This window comes from Asterias amurensis, chromosome 3 (genome assembly GCF_032118995.1).
Source record: "Asterias amurensis chromosome 3, ASM3211899v1".
NCBI lineage: Eukaryota > Metazoa > Echinodermata > Asteroidea > Forcipulatida > Asteriidae > Asterias > Asterias amurensis.
Genome location: NC_092650.1, coordinates 7,559,045 through 7,577,712, shown reverse-complemented (window position 1 = coordinate 7,577,712; position 18,668 = coordinate 7,559,045). Strand labels below are relative to the sequence as shown.

The following is an 18,668-nucleotide window of genomic DNA, read 5'->3' as shown; positions in this document are numbered from 1 at the left end:
CAATTGTGCTTGAAGGTTTGTTATTGTATGCATGTTGAGATACAGCAATTGAGAAGACTGGTTGACATTTACCAAAGCCTTCCACTCTCTTCAAAAATAAGTATTTTACTTTTGTTAATATTAATACCAAATGATGTTCTAAACGTTGAACACAAACTTGTATTAAAACACCATTGCGGGGTCATCATTTAATCCACTCGCCATTCGTGTATGAAATCAATGTCTCTATCCTAATATAGAGTGAATAAACTTTATTATGAGCCCAGTAAATATTAAAAGATTTATGCATGCAGCCGCGTTATAGTAGAGGAAAACTGGGTTAAAAATTCCCGGACAAAATCAAAGAAAACACCGAAGTGACGACACTGAAATGCTTTCGCTCGTTCGATCCTTCTGTGGATAACTGTTGTATAGCTACACTGGTGAAGTGCAAATATTATTTTTTCCTTCTTCAAGAACAAAAAATGTGAAGTCAATTCTGCCACGCAGACTACGGAACTGTCCGTAGGGCGACAGACCAAATGGATCGGCGACCGTTCGAGGCGTCGCGAGTGTTTTGGAAAGCAAAGGTGTGTAATCAAACAATATTTTCTTTACTTTCCACAGAGCGTTATTACGTTACAGCTTGGCTTAAATGTATTGTTCGTTACAAAGATCGTGAAATGTTCCAAACTTAAAAATAGAATTTGAAGCATTTACGATGACCGCATTTCTAGCTGTTATGTTATCTAGAAGCCAATTCAAGTATTTTTGCGACAAATACTTATCACTCTTGTAAAATGTTTGTGCTATAAAGCTCATTCGCCTTTGTGAAAAATAAAGTGGCAGAAAACCTATCTATCTTTATTAAAAGATACAAAACTATATACGATGTACATGTAGTCGTTGGTTTTTGTGTTGTGGTAGCTGAAGCTCCTGCTGCTGTTGATGTTGTTGTTGTTGTTGTTGTTGTTGTTGTTGTTGTTGTTGTTGTTGTTGTTGTTGTTGTTGTTGTTGTTGTTGTTGTTGTTGTTGTTGTTGTTGTTGTTGTTGTTGTTGTTGTTGTTGATGTTGTTGTTTCTCTTATTTTATTGTAAAACAGTTGTTCTTGTTCTTGTTCTTGTTCTTATTATTGTTATTGTTATTGTTATTGTTATTGTTATTGTTATTGTTGTCCTCAAAACACACGAGCATGAATCTGACGGGTATAATGTTATGAATGATGTGGTAGAGGTGTGGAGTGATTCGGCAATCTCTTTGTTAGTTAAGTCGACATTTCGAACAGTTTGCTCTGGGCCTAGTTTCATAGAGCTGCTTAAGAACAAAATGTTGCTTAAGCAAAGAAATCCTTGCTTAGTAGAATCAGATTACCGGCCAAGACTCTATCAATTGTTATGCTAAGTAAACAACAGCTAAATACCACTCACCATGTCCGTCGCGCAGTGACGCCCCTGGCGCTGTAACATACAGTATTTCTGCAAGATGTGTGACTATGTTTTATGAGACCTAATTCTGATAGCACCATGTAATGTTTTACAAGGTGTTGTGGCGCAGTTTGCTGCCGATCGGACCAGGAACACCGGGGCGAACCCCCTCTCTTTTCGATAAGTGCACTGGGTTATTTTACATGCGTTACATAACACATGGGACCAACGGCTTAACGTCCCATCTGAAGGACGAAGCAAAGGTTAAGTGTCTTGCTTAAAGTCACCTGGAAATAGATTTTTTTTCTTCTTTCAAACATAAGAGTAGATGCTTACGAACAATAAAACAATTATTTTAGTAATTGTTTGTCACGATTTATATGTTAACAAAATATATAAAGTTGTTTGGGGGCTGACTCCGCCTACCCCTTTTGTGACGTCAATCGAGGCAGACTTTGCTTGCAATGCGTATAGTAAACACACGTGCAAAGTACATGTATGTCCAAGTCGTGAGTTGTTACATTTCAAAAAGTGTTTTTCTGCATTCAGCAGCAATACACCTGGTCGGCATTGCCGGAAAAAACAAAAACAAAAAATGTTGAAACGTACAAACTCACGACTTGGTCCGTACATGTACTTTGCAATTGTGTTTACTCTACGCATTACAGGCAAAGTCTGCCTCGATTGACGTCACGAACAGCGCCCTCTCGGGTCGGGATCTACTCTTAAATTTGTAAATAACATAAGAACTGATTTTTTAAAACCTTAGTTAACTGTTTATTCACATTCCACTCATCAAAACACATATTAGTGACAAAAGCTTTATTTAGAAAAAATACCACTTCCAGGTGACTTTAAGGACACAAGTGTAACGGCTGGGGATGCGAACCCGCACTGCATGATCAGAAACACCAGAGTGTGAATTTGGTGTTCTTGGCTCTTATACGTAAACTATCGATCAGAAAACACGAGACCTATACGGCTTATCTCATTCGAAAGACAATGGTCAAGTGTCTCGCTTAAGAACAACAGTGCCACGACCGGGACTCGAACCCAATTATTGCTGATCAGAAATACCAGTGCTCTAAACCGCACGACCACGACGCGTCAGAATATTGTGCTGGGCCTTCAATGTTAGCGCCGTACTAATCATATATATTTATTGCCTCTTGTACTTTGGGAAGGGTATCTGAGGCTTTAAATGTCATTGGGGAAACAGTTAACGTGAATTCGTTCAATGTATGTTGATAGTGACATGAAATAAAAAAACATAGCCGTCTGAAATATGTATAAGTAATGATGTGTATTTAATCTGTGTCACTTTGACGTATACCGTTGGTTTTTGCAATCGTTCGAATGTTTCGATCCAAACCGGACCTTCTTTAGAAGGTACATACAAAAAAAATATAAAATAATTCAAAGGCGTTTTTAAGATATCGCAAAAAAAAAATATTTTTATCTGTGGATTAATCCGGCAGTAAAGTTTCTCATATTAGTTTTTTGGAGGCTAAAAACTAATACATTTTTCCATAACCACTTAACTTCGAAATGGTTTTTTAAAATGTTGTCTGCTGTCGAAGGCCATTTATTTTGAGAGTGACGCCCAGTATGTATACCTTCCCTTTTATAGAGCGCTGACAACACCATTTAATAGTCGTCAAGGAACAGGATCTGCACTTTTTTGTGGCCAAACATTTAGTTTAAAGGCAGTGGGACACTATTGGAAATTAACCAAAATAATTATAATCATTATAAAACCTTTCTTGATTACAAGTAATGGTATAAAACATTGTGAGAAACAGCTCCCTCTGTAGTGACGTAGTTTTCGAGAAAGATTAATTTTCCATGAATTTGATTTCGAGACTTCAAGTTTAGAATTTGAGGTCTCGAAAACAAGCATCAGAAAGCACACAACTTCGTGTGACAAGGGTGTTTTTTTTCTTTCACTGTTATCTCGCAGCTTCGACGACCGATTGAGCTCAAATTTTCACATGTTTGTTATTTTATGCATACTGTGAAGATAGTCTTTGACAATTACCAATAGTATCCACTGTCTTTAAGACTTCCGAGAGAAATTTATTTGCTCATTTTGTCAGAAACTACTATACGGCATTTTAAGTTTGTCATCGTATTCATCTTTAAACCATACGCAGTTGCAAATTTGACAGCATCTATACTTTAAACGTTAAAAATTCTATGGACGCACTGCAAAAAAAATGGGGTGTTCAAATGACACCATTTATGTTCTCACATATATATTTCAAGAAAGAATGATGGACATTATATAGGGTGTTAAAATAACAACAATGCGATTGCTGCGGTAGAAAATAGTGTAGTTTTACCAACCTATGGTGTAAATTATATTTTCTATTCGGTATTTACATGTGACAGTACCATGATGTCGATTTCTACACCATGGTTTTAACAGTGCACTCTTTTAAAGGAACACTTTGCCTTGGATCGGTCGAGTTGGTCTTTGAAAAGCGTTTGTAACCGTTTGTTACAAAATGCATATGGGTAGAAAGATGTTGTAAAAGTAGAATATAATGATCCACACAAACATGCCTCGAAATTGCACGGTTTTCCTTTTACCTCGTCGACTAACACGGTCGGCCATTTATGGGTTTGACTCCCATAAATGGCCAACCGTGTTAGTTCGCACAGTAAAAGGCAAACCACGCAATTTCGAGGCAAACTTGTGTGGATCATTGTATTCTACTTTTAAAACATCTTTCCAACCATAAGTATTTTATAAAAAAGTGTTACAAACGCTTTTTTAGACCAACTCGTCCGATCCAATGCAACGTGTTCCTTTAAAGCAAAGGCTTATCGGGGATTTCCTCCGTTTCACAAACTCTGCCCCTTTCCTACTGTATACCATTAGTGTATTCTGTTTTTATGTAAATCATTTAAAAAAAAATCTTTTATGATACCTGCAGATTATATAAATATAAAATTGAAAGTTTTATTGAATTGAATTTTTTAAGTTTGAAAGTTTGAACCTCCGAGCTCACTGAATGTCATTGTTCATAACGAAACAGAATACCTGACGAAACATTGACATATGGAATACATGTATTGTAAAAATCAAGGAAAATAGCATTGAAAGACATACAATTCTTATTAAGATTGATGCGACAAAAAAAACCTAAATGGAAAATGTGCAAAAGAAGATTTAACGATGACAAGACCATCGCATTCGATGGATCGGATGGATAGTGCTTTTTGTGAACTAGTCTTTAAAGGCAGTGGACAATATTGGTATCTCAAAATAATTATTAGCATAAAACCCGACTTGGAAACGAGTAATGTGGATCTATTGATATTATAAAACACTGTGAGAAACGGCTCCCTCTGAAGTGGCGTAGTTTTTCGAGAAAGAAGTAATTTTCCACGAATTTGATTTCGAGACCTAAGAATTAGATTTTGAGGTCTCGAAATCAAGCATCTGATGAAAGCACACAACGTCGTGTGCGACAAGGGTGTTTTTTCTTACATTATTATCTCGCAACTTCGGCGACCAATTGAGATCAAATATTTCACAGGTTTGTTATTTTATGCAAATGTGGAGATATACCAAGTGAGAAGACTGGTCTTTGACATTTACCAACATTTACCAATAGTGTACAGTGCCTATTAGAAAACAAATAATACGTTTCTTTTGAAAACATAAATTACAATTCTAAATGCCAGGACCCGAGTTTTCATGCAACAAAAGGCCTTATGTTTATTTATATTTTTTAACTGAATACCATCCATCATTTTAATCACTTTTTGCAACACGTTCAATTTAAACAAAAGTCCGTATTCAATGATTTACATTGTTTCTATTCAAGGGGGTTAACAAAAACAGAGGGGTTCTTTTCACGCGAGTAATAAAACGTTCCAACTACTTAAAAAACATAATAACTATCTCCATAATGCTTGTTATAGCATCAGCGCCTATCCTTCATTTCTGTTATGAAATATTCATATTTCATTCATTCGCGCTAGAAGAATCGCAGCTCCTTTTTTCCCCTTTGTTTTCTTGTTTTCTTTTTCTCTTAATATAGACGCGTCATGATCTAATCCTGGAATCGGCTTACGTTCTTCGACTGCTCAATCACGCAGCTGACACTTAACCACCTCTCTCTTTCAAATTAACGCAGGCCTCATGAGATATTCTGAGGAAAGTGCTTCATCGAATCGCCATTAAAGGCAGTGGACACTTTTGGTAGTTACTCAAAACTATATTTAGCATAAAATCGTACTTGGTAACGAGTAATGGAGAGCTGTTGATAGTATAAAACATTGTGAGAAACGGCTCTCTCTAAAGTAACGTAGTTTTTGAGAAGTAAGTAATTTTCCACGAATTTGATTTCGAGACCTCAGAGTTAGATTTTGAGGTCCCGAAATCAAGCATCTAAAAGCACACAACTACGTGTGACATAAGTATTTTTCTTTCATTGTTATCTCGCAACTTTGACGTCCAAGTGAGCTCAAGTTTTCACAGGTTTGTTATTAAATTGATGCATATATTGTGATACACCAAGTGAGGAGACTGGTCTACACCAAGTGAGGAGACTGGTCTTTGGCAATAACTAATAGTGTCCAGGGTCTTTAAGATTACAACTTGTGTTTTGTTTAGGGGTATAATAAGCTTTGCTTTAAATAATGACCTACCTTATCAGGTATTTTATCTCCACTGTCATCGGGGAGCAAGATCCTTAAGACAAAATAAATATCCCCTGTCCGAAAGAAAAACAAAGTTGCTGCGAAAGGGTTGCACTAAAAACTCTGTGATGCAAGTAAACTTTCGTCTTGAATTATAGAAGACTCTCTTTCAAGACAATGTAGAACTGCAACTGATTTCCACTCTTGAGTCTAGTATGTATGGGCGTGTCATGGTTTTCCTTAACGCCACCTAGTGATGACTACGAGTCCAAAATCAGCATTTGCCTCAAATTAGAACTTTTTATATTGACAATCACAAGAAAGATTATATTTTTCTCAGAAGTCATTCCATCGATGTTCGCTGATAACAACACTTAAGTAATCATGAGTATCAACATAGTTTTTATTTCTCACTCGTTCACGGTCGGTTGCGGCAATCACAGTGATTACAACTCACTGCATGCAAGGAAGCAATCCACTACCAGCATCGGTTTCCTATGATACATGGCAACCCAGGTTGATCATCCGCGGTACGGGCCTAGCTAGCCGAGATGTAGAGGCAGTAATTCCAGCGCTCGTTGTCGGCTTGCAGCATAGCTCAGTCACTATACGAGCTCATCCACACAGTCAGTACTCAGCAAATGGCCCCGCGCCTCCAAATGATGTGAAGTTGCCACGCGGTTGTCACATTTTGGGACAGACCATTTTGAGAAGTAGGAGAAGGCTTTGCAATAAAACGCGGTGGCGGCGTGTGGCGAAAAGCGGCCGTGATGAGTTTGATATGAGTGCGGAGATCTATCTCCATATCTCTCGTCACCAGGTGTGACTAAGCAACTAGTCTCAATTCAAGTCAGCTAATTCGACAGTATAATTGTCATAATGTTGAGTGCTCTGTTTCCTAGCGTGACGTGTCTTGATATTGGGACTCGGGCTCTGTAGGGTAATGAAATCGATGGGACAGACTAGTTTAAAATCGAGCCGGCTCTTTCTCCCTTAATAAGCATTTTAAGTAACGTGTAACATGCAGGCAAAGCTCTTTATATAACAATATCTACTAGTTTTAGTTACAATATTCTTCTGTCATGTTGAAATGTGTACACACTGGCTCAGAAAATGTTAACAGGATTAATTTTGTGTGTCTGATTTTGCAAATGATGGACTCTAACTTCAAACGAATACTCTCAGATAAGAAACTCTCTGAAATTAACCCCTGACCTTTGACCCCTTAGTTCTTGACAAAATTAAATCCACCTTTTTTTAAATTGAATTCGTGTAAACAATGATTGAAGAAATATATGCAATTTCTTAATGTGAATTGTTAATCAATAATAATAATAACATGCATTTGTAGCGCTTAATACCAGGTTTCCAAGCGGTGAACAAGAAGTAATGAAAATTAAAAGTGGGGTGAAAACAATTCATAGCAGAAACTGAAGCTTTCCTTTAAAGGGAGGGTCATCGCTCGGTATAGACTGTGCAAGTCTCGCGCGGATTTGAACTTCCGGGACCATTGTGGTCCCAACCTAATGGAGATTTACGTTGGGGAGATTTTGTTTCGTCCATTACTTTAGTTTAATGTAGTTTATGACCATAAAAATGACATATGTTGTTAAAAATGTAATACTAATTAACATCATACATAAAAGTAAAAATAAAGTCAACATAATAACGATGAAAAACCGATATTTAAACTTGACCTCAGGTCAGGTTACTTGGTAAAAATTAAGAATTTGTGCCCATCTCCGATCACGAAACTTACGCAGACGCTTGTTTTGGCCGCGCCGGGTGGAAAGCCTTTTCATTGGTCGCTTAGGCGTCGGCTTCCTCTTTAAAATGCGTCACGCGTTTATCTAACGCCCTTGCGACCATCGTGCGTCCGCGTATAAACCAGCTTTGAGTAGTTTCACATTCGGGCGTAGATTTACAAAAGGGGTTTCAAAACATTTCAGATCAAACAAACATCCTTGTCCTAGAGTTTTACTTTTGTCTATACATAGACTTTAACCGATAATTGTGTACTTGGTTAAAAAGCTAAACTAATTTAAACAAGCTCTTATGAATATTTTTGTTGTTCAGATTCGGCATTAAAAAAAAATTAAAGCAAAGATTTTATTCATAAAAAAATAAAGTTCTTCAGTTGTCGTGTCTTCTCGCTCCGGTGCGCGCGAGACTTGCACAGTCTATTGCCCCGAAAAGAAACTCAGGTCTCAGAGGTCATAAGTTTATAAAGACGGCGATTGTTGAAGTGTGATGGCTGTAGGAGTGCACTGTTTTGCTCAGGTTTTTACAGACAAATATACCCGAACCTTTTAGTGTAATGGTAGCGTGCCCACCATCTCGAAATGGCTTATGGTATTTGCCTAGTAAACATCCAGTGGACTAACTTTTATGATGATCGTGTGTCTTGTTTTTGTTGTTACTGATTTGGTTTGCCATCCATTTTTTTGTTATTGCCCTGAAATTAACTTCCCGGTCCGATCAGCGTTGTATTGTTTTTTAATGTTCATTATTCATTACATGTGCAATTCAGTCGTTGATCTGTAAAGGGACATTTTTAATAACTAGTATGAAATATTACAAAGCCATTGAAAAATCATATAATATTATTTAAAAAACAAAATTACATCATATTAACTATCATATTAACTGTTAATGGGGGGATGGGGTACCGTTTCTGTTTTATTTCTATCGTTGTGCAACCCAAGAATTATTTTCAAACTTACCCTGTCAGTTTCCGTTGTGGTTTATAAATTGATAGTTATTTTAGACGACAGTTACATTTCAATGTTGTTCTTTGGAGAGACGACAGTTCATTCAGGTCTGGAAACAGCCGTAGGCTATCTTTTTTTTCAACGCTTTCCTTTAGACAAGGCAAAGAACTATGATGCTATTTACGTTTCAAATGATCCTTTTATTCATTAATTATTTTCAAGACACCACGAATTGTGATGAACGGCCGTATTTTATTGATGTTTACTTTGCAACCATTGAAGCATGCCGAGCTTTTATTTCCGTCCCATAAATAATGTTTGTTAAGAAAGCATTTCTTCTACCATTTTGGAAAATGATTTACGATAACTCAAAACGTGTTCATTAATCAAGCAATTGGAAGATTTCCTGTCATAATAATCAACCAATATCCGGATCGGAAATTATTATCTTTAATACTGACACTTATTCAGCTAAACATTTCAGTAAGTGTGCTGGTTTTGTCTCAGTTGGTTATAAAACAATTGCCTCTCAGAAAATAATGCAAACGTGCACTGTTTTGTGGAGCCAGAGGTTTGAAAAAGCACACAAGCTCGGCCACTTTAATCATCCAACGCCCCGGGGCATGATATCAATAGAGGGCGCTAGTCCATTTAAATGGTAAGCGAGAAGATGTATGTGAAACTCAATTGAATGGTGTCATTACATTTCGTCAGTGGGGTTTGTTTTAGAATAAAATCGAAAGTTGCAAAGGCCTAAACGTCGTTACTGACACAAACAACGAGGTTATCATTGTTGGTAGCTTGTGTCTGTCACTATCGATGTGTGTGGATGTGCTGTTTGTTAGTATGTGATGCTAGACACTGCCTGCATGATGTATTAAAGACAGTGGACACTATTGGTAATTGTCAAAGACCAGTCTTCTCACTTGGTGTATCTAAACATATGCATAAAATGACAAACCTGGGGAAAATTTGAGCTTAATTGGTCGTGGAAGTTGCGAGATATGAATGATATATACATATATAAAAAACTTGTCACACGAAGTTGTGTGCTTTCAGATGCTTGATTTCGAGACTTCAAATTCTAAACTTGAGGTCTCGAAATCAAATTTCGCGGAAATTACGTCTTTCTCGAAAACTACGTCACGTTTCTCACAATGTTTTCAACTATCAACCTCTCCCCACACAAGTGAGGTTTTATGCTGATAATTATTTTGAGTAATTACCAATGCCTTTATGAATGACACGCTTTAGATTAATCACCCATATTTTAATCAGACCAACCCATTAAGGGAGCGGCCAATGTAACACCAAATTAGGTTTATAGCTGTACAACATAATATGGTTTTGGCATGGTAATTTAATTGCCAAACCGTTTCACCACCCAGATTCTCAAAGATGAATCCTCGTGAAGCATTCTTTTGTTCTCTCTTTTGTCCTTGCACTTTGCAGATTCACAAAATTATAGACTTTATTTGTACACGCATTCCGTAGAACACCCCTATGTAGTTATTTTACATTTACCTTTTTCGTGTTCTGCCCTCGGTCTCCAAAAAGTATCGGGAAATGAGCATAGCCTTAAACACACAATCTGTGTGGACATTTTGTTGTGCTATTTAAAGGCAGTGGACACTATTGGTAATTGTCAAAGAATAGCCTTCACAGTTGGTGTATCTCAACATATGCATAAAATAACAAACCTGTGAACATTTGAGCTCAATCGGTCATCGAACTTGCGAGATAATAATGAAAGAAAAAACACCCTTGTTACACGAAGTTGTGTGCGTTTAGATTGTTGATTTCGAGACCTCAAGTTCTAAACTGAGGTCTCGAAATCAAATTCGTGGAAAATTACTTCTTTCTCGAAAACTATGGCAATTCAGAAGGAGCAGTTTCTCACGATGTTTTATACCATCAACCTCTCCCCATTACTCGTCACCAAGAAAGGTTTTATGCTAATAATTATTTTGAGTAATTACCAATAGTGTCCACTGCCTTTAAAGGAAAATCAAGCTCTTTCTACACTGCAAATAACACTGTGTGGACGTGTACAGTAAAAAAAAAAAAAAAGAAAAAAAAAATCCCTACATTATGTGGACTTTTTGTGTTCCTAGGTCCACAACACCAACATGAAACATTATAGAAGGTCCGTGTTTTTAGTATATTTAAACTAAAACAGTTTAAAAGATAATGAAAATATCGGGGGCAGCATTCAATATTGAATTACCGGTTTTTATGAATGTTTAGCTGCACGTTACGAGACCAACCACGTGAACATGGACGTCAACAAATTGTGTATTTTCTAGGTGACGTCACCACTTTACGCTAATTTCATGTACGTACCTGACGTGCACAATAATTATTTGCTGACGTTTCAGTTCACGTGTTTGCTCGCGTAACATGCAGCTAAGCCTCACTTTCATTTTGACCAATAAGATGGGGGACGTTTGATACTGTGTCCCCCACCCTCCAAAAGATGGGGGACATGTCCCCCTAAGTCCCCCCCCCCCCTGATTGGCACCCGTGATATTAAATTGTTGTGTACGTTTGGTACTTGTATGACCTTAATTTAGAATAAAGTTTTCTTATGTCTAAATATAGAACGGTTTTGTCTTAAAAGGCAGTGGACACTATTGGTAATTACTTAAAATATTTAGTGCATAAAACCTTACTTCGTAACGTGTAATGGGGGAGAGGTTGATAGTACAAAGCATTGTAAAAAACGGCTCCCTCTGAAGTGAAGTAGTTTTCGAGAAAAAAAGTAATTTTCCACGAATTTGATTTCGAGTCCTCAGATTTATAATTTGAGGTCTCGAAATCAAGCATCTGAAAGCACACGACTTCGTGTGACAAGGGTGTTTTTTCTTTCATTATTATCTCGCAACTTCGACTACCAATCGAGCTCAAATTTTCACAGGTTTGTTATTTTATGCATATGTTGAGATACACCAAGAGAAGACTGGTCTTTGACAATTAATAGTGTCCACTGCCTTTAAGTTTCAAGATGGAACATCTATATATAAGAGCAGTTCCTGGAAGAGCAAATGCCAGAAGCGAAACTATCGGAACACATTGGGGTTTCGGAACATAGGGATGTTCGAACAATAGAGGTGTTTGAGTGTCAAGTTTGAGTGTAAATTAGTGTCATGGTCGAGTGGTTGAGAGCATCAAATTCAAGTGCTCGTGCTAACCAGACTGTGGGTTCGAATCCCGGCACTGCAACTTGTGTCCTTGAGCAAGATACTTTACTATAATTGCTTCTCTTCACCCAAGGGTATAAATGGGTATAAACCTGCGAGGGTAGATGTTGATATTGTGAATGAAAAACACTTTTAAAAAAACCTGTAAAACGGTTGCCCAGCTTGTATATTCCCCATGTAGCTGAGAAACGTTAATCAGGGATGTTATTGGCCCTATGACCAGGGCACTGAATGTACATAGCATTAATACGGTTGTTGTGAAATGCGCTATGAAAGAGTTACTATTATTAAGATACGGGTGTTGGAATATAATGAGAGTAGTCACTTTAAAAAAAACGCCCCAATTGCATCATGCTGGAGAAGTCTCTGCTATTTCGATCATGTGGTCATGGAAGGTGTTGATAAATTAGGGGGAATAATCTTATAGAAGGCAAAATGGCGTGAGAAGAGTCATGGATAAAATTAAAAGCCAAAATGGGAAGACAACATCAATGAATGGACTTGACTCACTAACAGAGCAAGCTCAAAAAGATCGCCACGCCTGAAGATGCGCATCACACTTAGCTGCCACCTTTCTCTCAATATTATGTGGATGCCTGGAGTTGCATCATTGTCTCTTCATACGCGTTTAGGATATACGACGGCTGTTTCAAATCGGATGTGATTCCGTGCCACACCACGTGAGGACACTGGTCTTTCACAATACCAATAGTGTCCAGTGTCTTTTAAGGCAGTGGACACTGTTGGTAATTACTCAAAATAATAAAAACCTTACTTGGTAAATATTAGCATAAAACCTTACTTGGTAACGAGTTATGGGAAGTTGATAGTATAAAACATAGTGAGAAACGGCTCCCTCTGAAATGACGTAGCTTTCGAGAAAGAAGTAATTTTCCGCGAATTTGGTCTCAAAATCAAACATCTGAAAGCACACAATTTTGTGTGACTAGGGTGTTTTTTCCTTCATAGTCATCTCGCAACTTCAACGACCAATTAAGCTCAAATTTTCACAGGCGTGTTATTTTTTGCATTATGTTGAAATACACGAAGTGAGAAGACTGGTCCTTGACAATTACCAACAGTGTCCAGTATCTTTAAGTCCGAATTTAGTTCACAGATTTGTAAATTTTATGCATGTTGGGAGACACTAAGTGAGAATAGTGGTATTTGACAATTACAAAGTGTGTCCTGTACCTTTAAATGAGAAATATATCGCGTGAGCTTCCAGATTGGAATTTTTTTTTTAGATAATTGAAAATCCTTTACTTTGTCGTCCACTCAACACTGGAGACATTGGTCAATAACCCGTGATGTTCATTTGTTACATTGTGGCTTTTTATAATTACATTTAACGCTACGATTATAAATATATATCGGCTGCCGGCAATTGACATAAGGTTGTCGATTCCAACTTAATAATGATGGTTGATGTGTTATTTAATGTCTGCAATAATTTGTGTCCATTCGTTACTGAACCGAAATCGACTACTGAGAGCGTATCTTACTTTCTGTTTATTAAAGGCACTGTACACGTTTGGTTATCGTCAAAGACAAGTGTTCTCAGTTGGTGTATCCCATCATAAGCATAAAATAACCTGTGAAAATTTGGGCTCAATCGGTCTTCGAAGTTGCGAGAAAATGATGAAAGAAAAAAACACTCTTGTTGGACGAATTTGTGTGCTTTCAGATAAGAATAACAAACTTCTAGCTATAGAAGTCTTTTATTATTTTAGTGAGAAATTACCACTTATTCAAATACTACGTTACTGCAGAGGGTGTTTGTTTCCAACAATGTTTTATCCTTCCAACAGCTCTCCAATGTGCTCGTTACCAAGTCAGTTGTTAAGTTAATATTTGATTTGAGTACTAACCAAACGTGTACCTTCCCTTTAACGCAATCATACAGCATTTCTCAGAAATGTTTATTGGAAAGACAGATCAGCTTCTACGTTTATTTTTGTCAGTGAGGCCTTGCGTTTTTCGTTGTGGCGGGCCTGGATCTCCTTGAACAAACACATCAGGGTTTGTTTAAATGACAAATTGAGTCATGCATTATTTTCGTTTAGAAAACTAGTAAATCAGGCCTAGTGGAAACATTATTTGTAAGTTTGATTTGTTAGGGTTTTTTCTTAAAAAAATAAATCGAATGTTTGTCTAACGAGTAATGCGGCAGAAAGGGGCAATATTCGGGGTAAACTTTGCCTTTGGCGAAAATGGAAGCTGGCACACAGTGTCATGGAAAAGGACTATGGCTTTCAGTTAAAAGCATGGAGGTGGAATAACTTTACTTGTTTTTAATGGGTGTCTTTGCTTGTTATCCTTCCTTATCATTCCTAGACTTTTTATAATACGAGATTCGATTTTTTTCTCTCAATCAGAGTGAAGATGGTCATAAAGCCATCGCAGATTTGCCCGTAGAAACAAATTACGTGGTAGAACAAAAAGCAATGGCGGCCATTTTGAAAAGATTCAAAATTGCTCGTTCTTCTTCGAATAATTTGTTCAAAGGACAAACCTGACTTGGCTCTGTAGCACAGGTATCTTTCTCATGACATACTCTGACTGTGCGCAAAATTCCATTTGTATCAACAAGCCTGTGGAACGGCTGCCTCTTACCCTTACATCAAAACCTGACATTTCGTCATTCGAATCCAATCTCAAGACTAACCTCTTTATACTTCAGCCAAGCTTACCATTACCATAGAAGTCTCGTGGCCGAGTGGTTAAGAGCATCGAATTCAAACTCTGGTGTTTCTGAACAGCAGAGCATTGCTTCGTCCTTCGGATGGGACGTAAAGCCGATGGTCCCATGTGTTATGTAACGCATGTTAAAGAACCCATTGCACTTATCGAAAAGAGAAGGGGTTCGCCCCGGTGTTCCTGGCTGTGGCTGCTGTATGTGCCGTAGCACCTTGTAAACCCTTATAAGGTGCTAAATAATTTGGTCTCAGAATCCATCACTGCAATAACCTATCTTTCTGAAAGTTTGTATTTACTCAGCGCCTTGAGTACCTTATTTGGTAGACACGTGCGCTGTAATTGTAAGACTTCGATGTTATTTATGTTCCCATTGGACATCTTTATAGAGCAGTGAATATTTTGTTTTTAGATACCAGCGCTTAATAAGACTTATTATTTTTATTATTATAATTAATATAGGTTTGCCCGGTCAATTTAAAAGAAAATCCATTCATTTTACCTCCTGGCTCATTCGTTTTACAACAAATGCACGATCCCATTACCTTCCTACTCCGAATCGCACTATTAAAATTAGGGTTGTGTAATATAAACAGCTTGCATTAAATCCACGGCAAAACAAATACGAGCCACAGAATTTTGTGAAAGTTTAACATGAACGATGTTGAAAACTAGAGACTAATAAAATTACTTTACTTTTCATGATGTATCGTTCTTTGGGTATAGTTGTATCATGGCAAAGATGATGGTCAACCATTAATGCTTCCCTCCGGAAGACGGTCATAGCATACTGATCGAAACGTCGAGTTAAAGGAACACGTTGCCTTGGATCGGTCGAGTTGGTCTTTGAAAAGCGTTTGTAACCGTTTGTTATAAAATGCATATGGTTAGTAGAACACAATGATCCACACACATTTGTCTCGAAATTGCGTGGTTTTTCTTTTACTTTGCGAACTAACACGGTCGGCCATTTATGGGAGTCAAAATTTTGACTCCCATAAATGGCCGACGGTGTTTGTCGACGAGGTAAGAGGAAAACCACGCAATTTCGAGTGATACTTGTGTGGATCATTATATTCTACTTTTAAAACATCTTTCTAACCATATGCATTTTATAACAAACGGTTACATACGCTTTTCAAAGACCAAACTCGACCGATCCAAGGCAACGTGTTCCTTTAAAAACAACTGTTCTTTGGAGATAGTCATTACAAAGTGTTACCGCAAACCTTTCCATATCGAACAAGTTGTTGAAAATGATTAAGGCAGCCGTTCTAGGTTTCAAATCAAATCATCATTCGATTACATTCAAAAGAACCAATTTAATAACCAAACTACAAAGGTTTGAAATTAATATTAATGGCATATAGTCACATTCCCAAGTGATATGCCTGGATCCATTGTGGTGGAAGTTGATGAACAAATCCTCGCCGGTATGAAGTCGGCCATATTGAAATGTGAACAGTTTTGGCACCTGAGTTATTTCCAATTATCGGGAAAAACAAGTGGAAGTGCATTTGCAATTTAGGTGAAATGGGTTCACACTGTCAAATCCGACTTCATCTGCAATTGTAACATCTTATTAGTGTGCAATGAAGTATGATGGCGGTAAATCGACCGTGAAATGAATGCCGCACCCTATGAATTGCCGCTCGGTTTCATCCGTAAAACGCCGCGCCGTCTCCCCATGGATGTATCCCCAACGAAATGGTGGCACCAATTTCGTGAGCTTGGCTCCTCTTTTTTGTGCGTTTGAAAATGCGATTTCAAGCGCCAGTCCACTGTTAAGTGCTCCTACCACAAGGCCGAATCAAAGGTTCACGCCGGGATTACAATAGTAGACCTTAAGTCTGAGTTATAGGGTTTAGCTAGTACGGCCTAATGCATTTACAACACAGAATGTGAAACATTGGTTTCTCTAGAGTCGTTCACCATTGTAGCGGGTTAGAATCTGGCTATAACTCAAATACCCCAGTCCAATCCACAAATTATAATGTTGCTACTATGAAGGGGGTGAAAACCGTTCACCAAATGAACATGGTGGGAGCAATTTCAATTCCAAAGGACTTTCGCCTCGTATTAAAAAAGCGAGGTACCCAGCTTTTTCCCCGAGCGCCGTAAAACCCTCCCCAGGCGAAATGCGAACACGTCAAAACAGCCGGAAAGCCGCACCGAGGAAACACATATCGGCTCGGCGAGGGGGGGTTGCTCTGAGTCTGTTAGTTCACCGTCACCTCAAAACTGCTGTACGTTATCAAGTCGCAAAAAAGGGTCTATTTCGTGTGAACATGAAGGCCTGGAGGGGAATGTCTAAACTATTGCACGATACGAGTTGGTGTGGATGAGGAAAGGGGAACTGTACATAGCGTAACAAGTGCACTGTACTGTACTATGGAGTGAATTGAAGTTACAATTAATTGTGTGGGCACCGAGTGGTCGATTTTGTGCCGTATTTAATAGGTCTGGAAACAGTAGGTTTTTTTGTTCTAAATATGATTGCATTTTTTTCGCTAAAAGCCATCCCGAGGATATGGGTAGAATAGGTCATAAAAGGGCTACGGGTTAGGGGTGGATGTACTACTTGGGAGAATAAATAGTGTACTTCTCGTTGGTTACATTTTCTATATAATATTCACACAATGAGAAACACATCAAACAAAACGAAAGAAGACTAGACTAGCCTTGTTGAGGTATGGAGGACGCTCCAGTATTGCACTGTTTGGTTTGAGGGTCTAAAGACAAATTTACCCACAATGAGAAACACATCAAACAAAACGAAAGAAGACTAGACTAGCCTTGTTGAGGTATGGAGGACGCTCCAGTATTGCACTGTTTGGTTTGAGGGTCTAAAGACAAATTTACCCACAATGAGAAACACATCAAACAAAACGAAAAAAGACTAGACTAGCCTTGTTGAGGTATGGAGGACGCTCCAGTATTGCACTGTTTGGTTTGGGGGTCTAAAGACAAATTTACCCAACACATCAAACAAAACGAAAGAAGACTAGACTAGCCTTGTTGAGGTAGTGAGGACGCTCCAGTATTGCACTGTTTGGTTTGAGGGTCTAAAGACAAGTTTACCCAAACCTTATATGTATTGTGTTATTGACCCGTTTCACGGCTTAGGCTCCATATTTGGCTCAGGCTAGCTTGGCCCCGCGACTGTTTTGATATTTGAGCGTGCTTCGTGTATACGTGCTCAGGGCTTCAGACGATAGAACGGAGCATGAAGCCGAATCCAAAGCCGAAGCTGTGATTTTGAAATGGTTCATAGTGCTGTGTCCACCTATTCTCAAATGGCTTAATAAGAAGTAAACGAATATACAATCTCCGACTGGCGGGATCAGAGAAACATGAAATGGCCGTCGGTATCAGCACGGCAGCAACCCGGCTAAGTTGTGATGTACATTCGTTTTCCGCGATGTTGACGTTTCGCGTAATGAATTGTCATATAAATAATGATTCGTTGACTGAGTACCACAATGGCATAATGGAACCTCTATGCCCACACGAACCTTGATAATAGAAGCTCGTGTATTTGGACGACAAAATCTCACATTCCGTAGTCGTTGGTTACGTAGAATTTTTTGATTGTCCTTTTCAGCTCGTCGAGACGCGTCTCTTTGTATTCGTTTCTCTTATTATATCGTATACTGTTTTCATATATATTTTTTTAACAAAACGTTTTTGGGTTTTTTTTAGCCTCGTTTGCCTCATCTTCATTTTAGAGGAACGTTACAGAATTGGTATGAAACAAAAATCGTAAAGAACACAGGTTTACATACAACTTACACGGTCTGATAATGATGATGATAGTTGAAAACATCCCTTGAAATATTTCTGTCTGAAATGTCATATTTGATGAGAAATAAATAATCTAACTTCGCGTTTGGAGTAATATCGCTCAGTGAGCGTCTTATTCATTTTTATTATGGCATAAATGCAACACAAAATTGGTAATCGGTTGTTCACTATTCTCTCGTGGCCAATCGATCTCAAACTTC

At 38.1% G+C, this 18,668-nt stretch overlaps 1 protein-coding gene across 1 annotated transcript in view; it reads right to left on the bottom strand.

Annotated features, from left to right (window-relative positions):
* The window catches only part of LOC139934825 (probable G-protein coupled receptor CG31760), a 167,886-nt gene extending 161,691 nt beyond the window's left edge, over positions 1 to 6,195 (bottom strand). Inside the window, exon 1 of the mRNA XM_071929228.1 lies at positions 6,066 to 6,195. The gene's annotated coding sequence lies outside the window, so the exon portion shown is untranslated. The remainder of the gene's footprint in view (positions 1 to 6,065) is intronic.
* Positions 6,196 to 18,668: the final 12,473 nt, after the last annotated feature.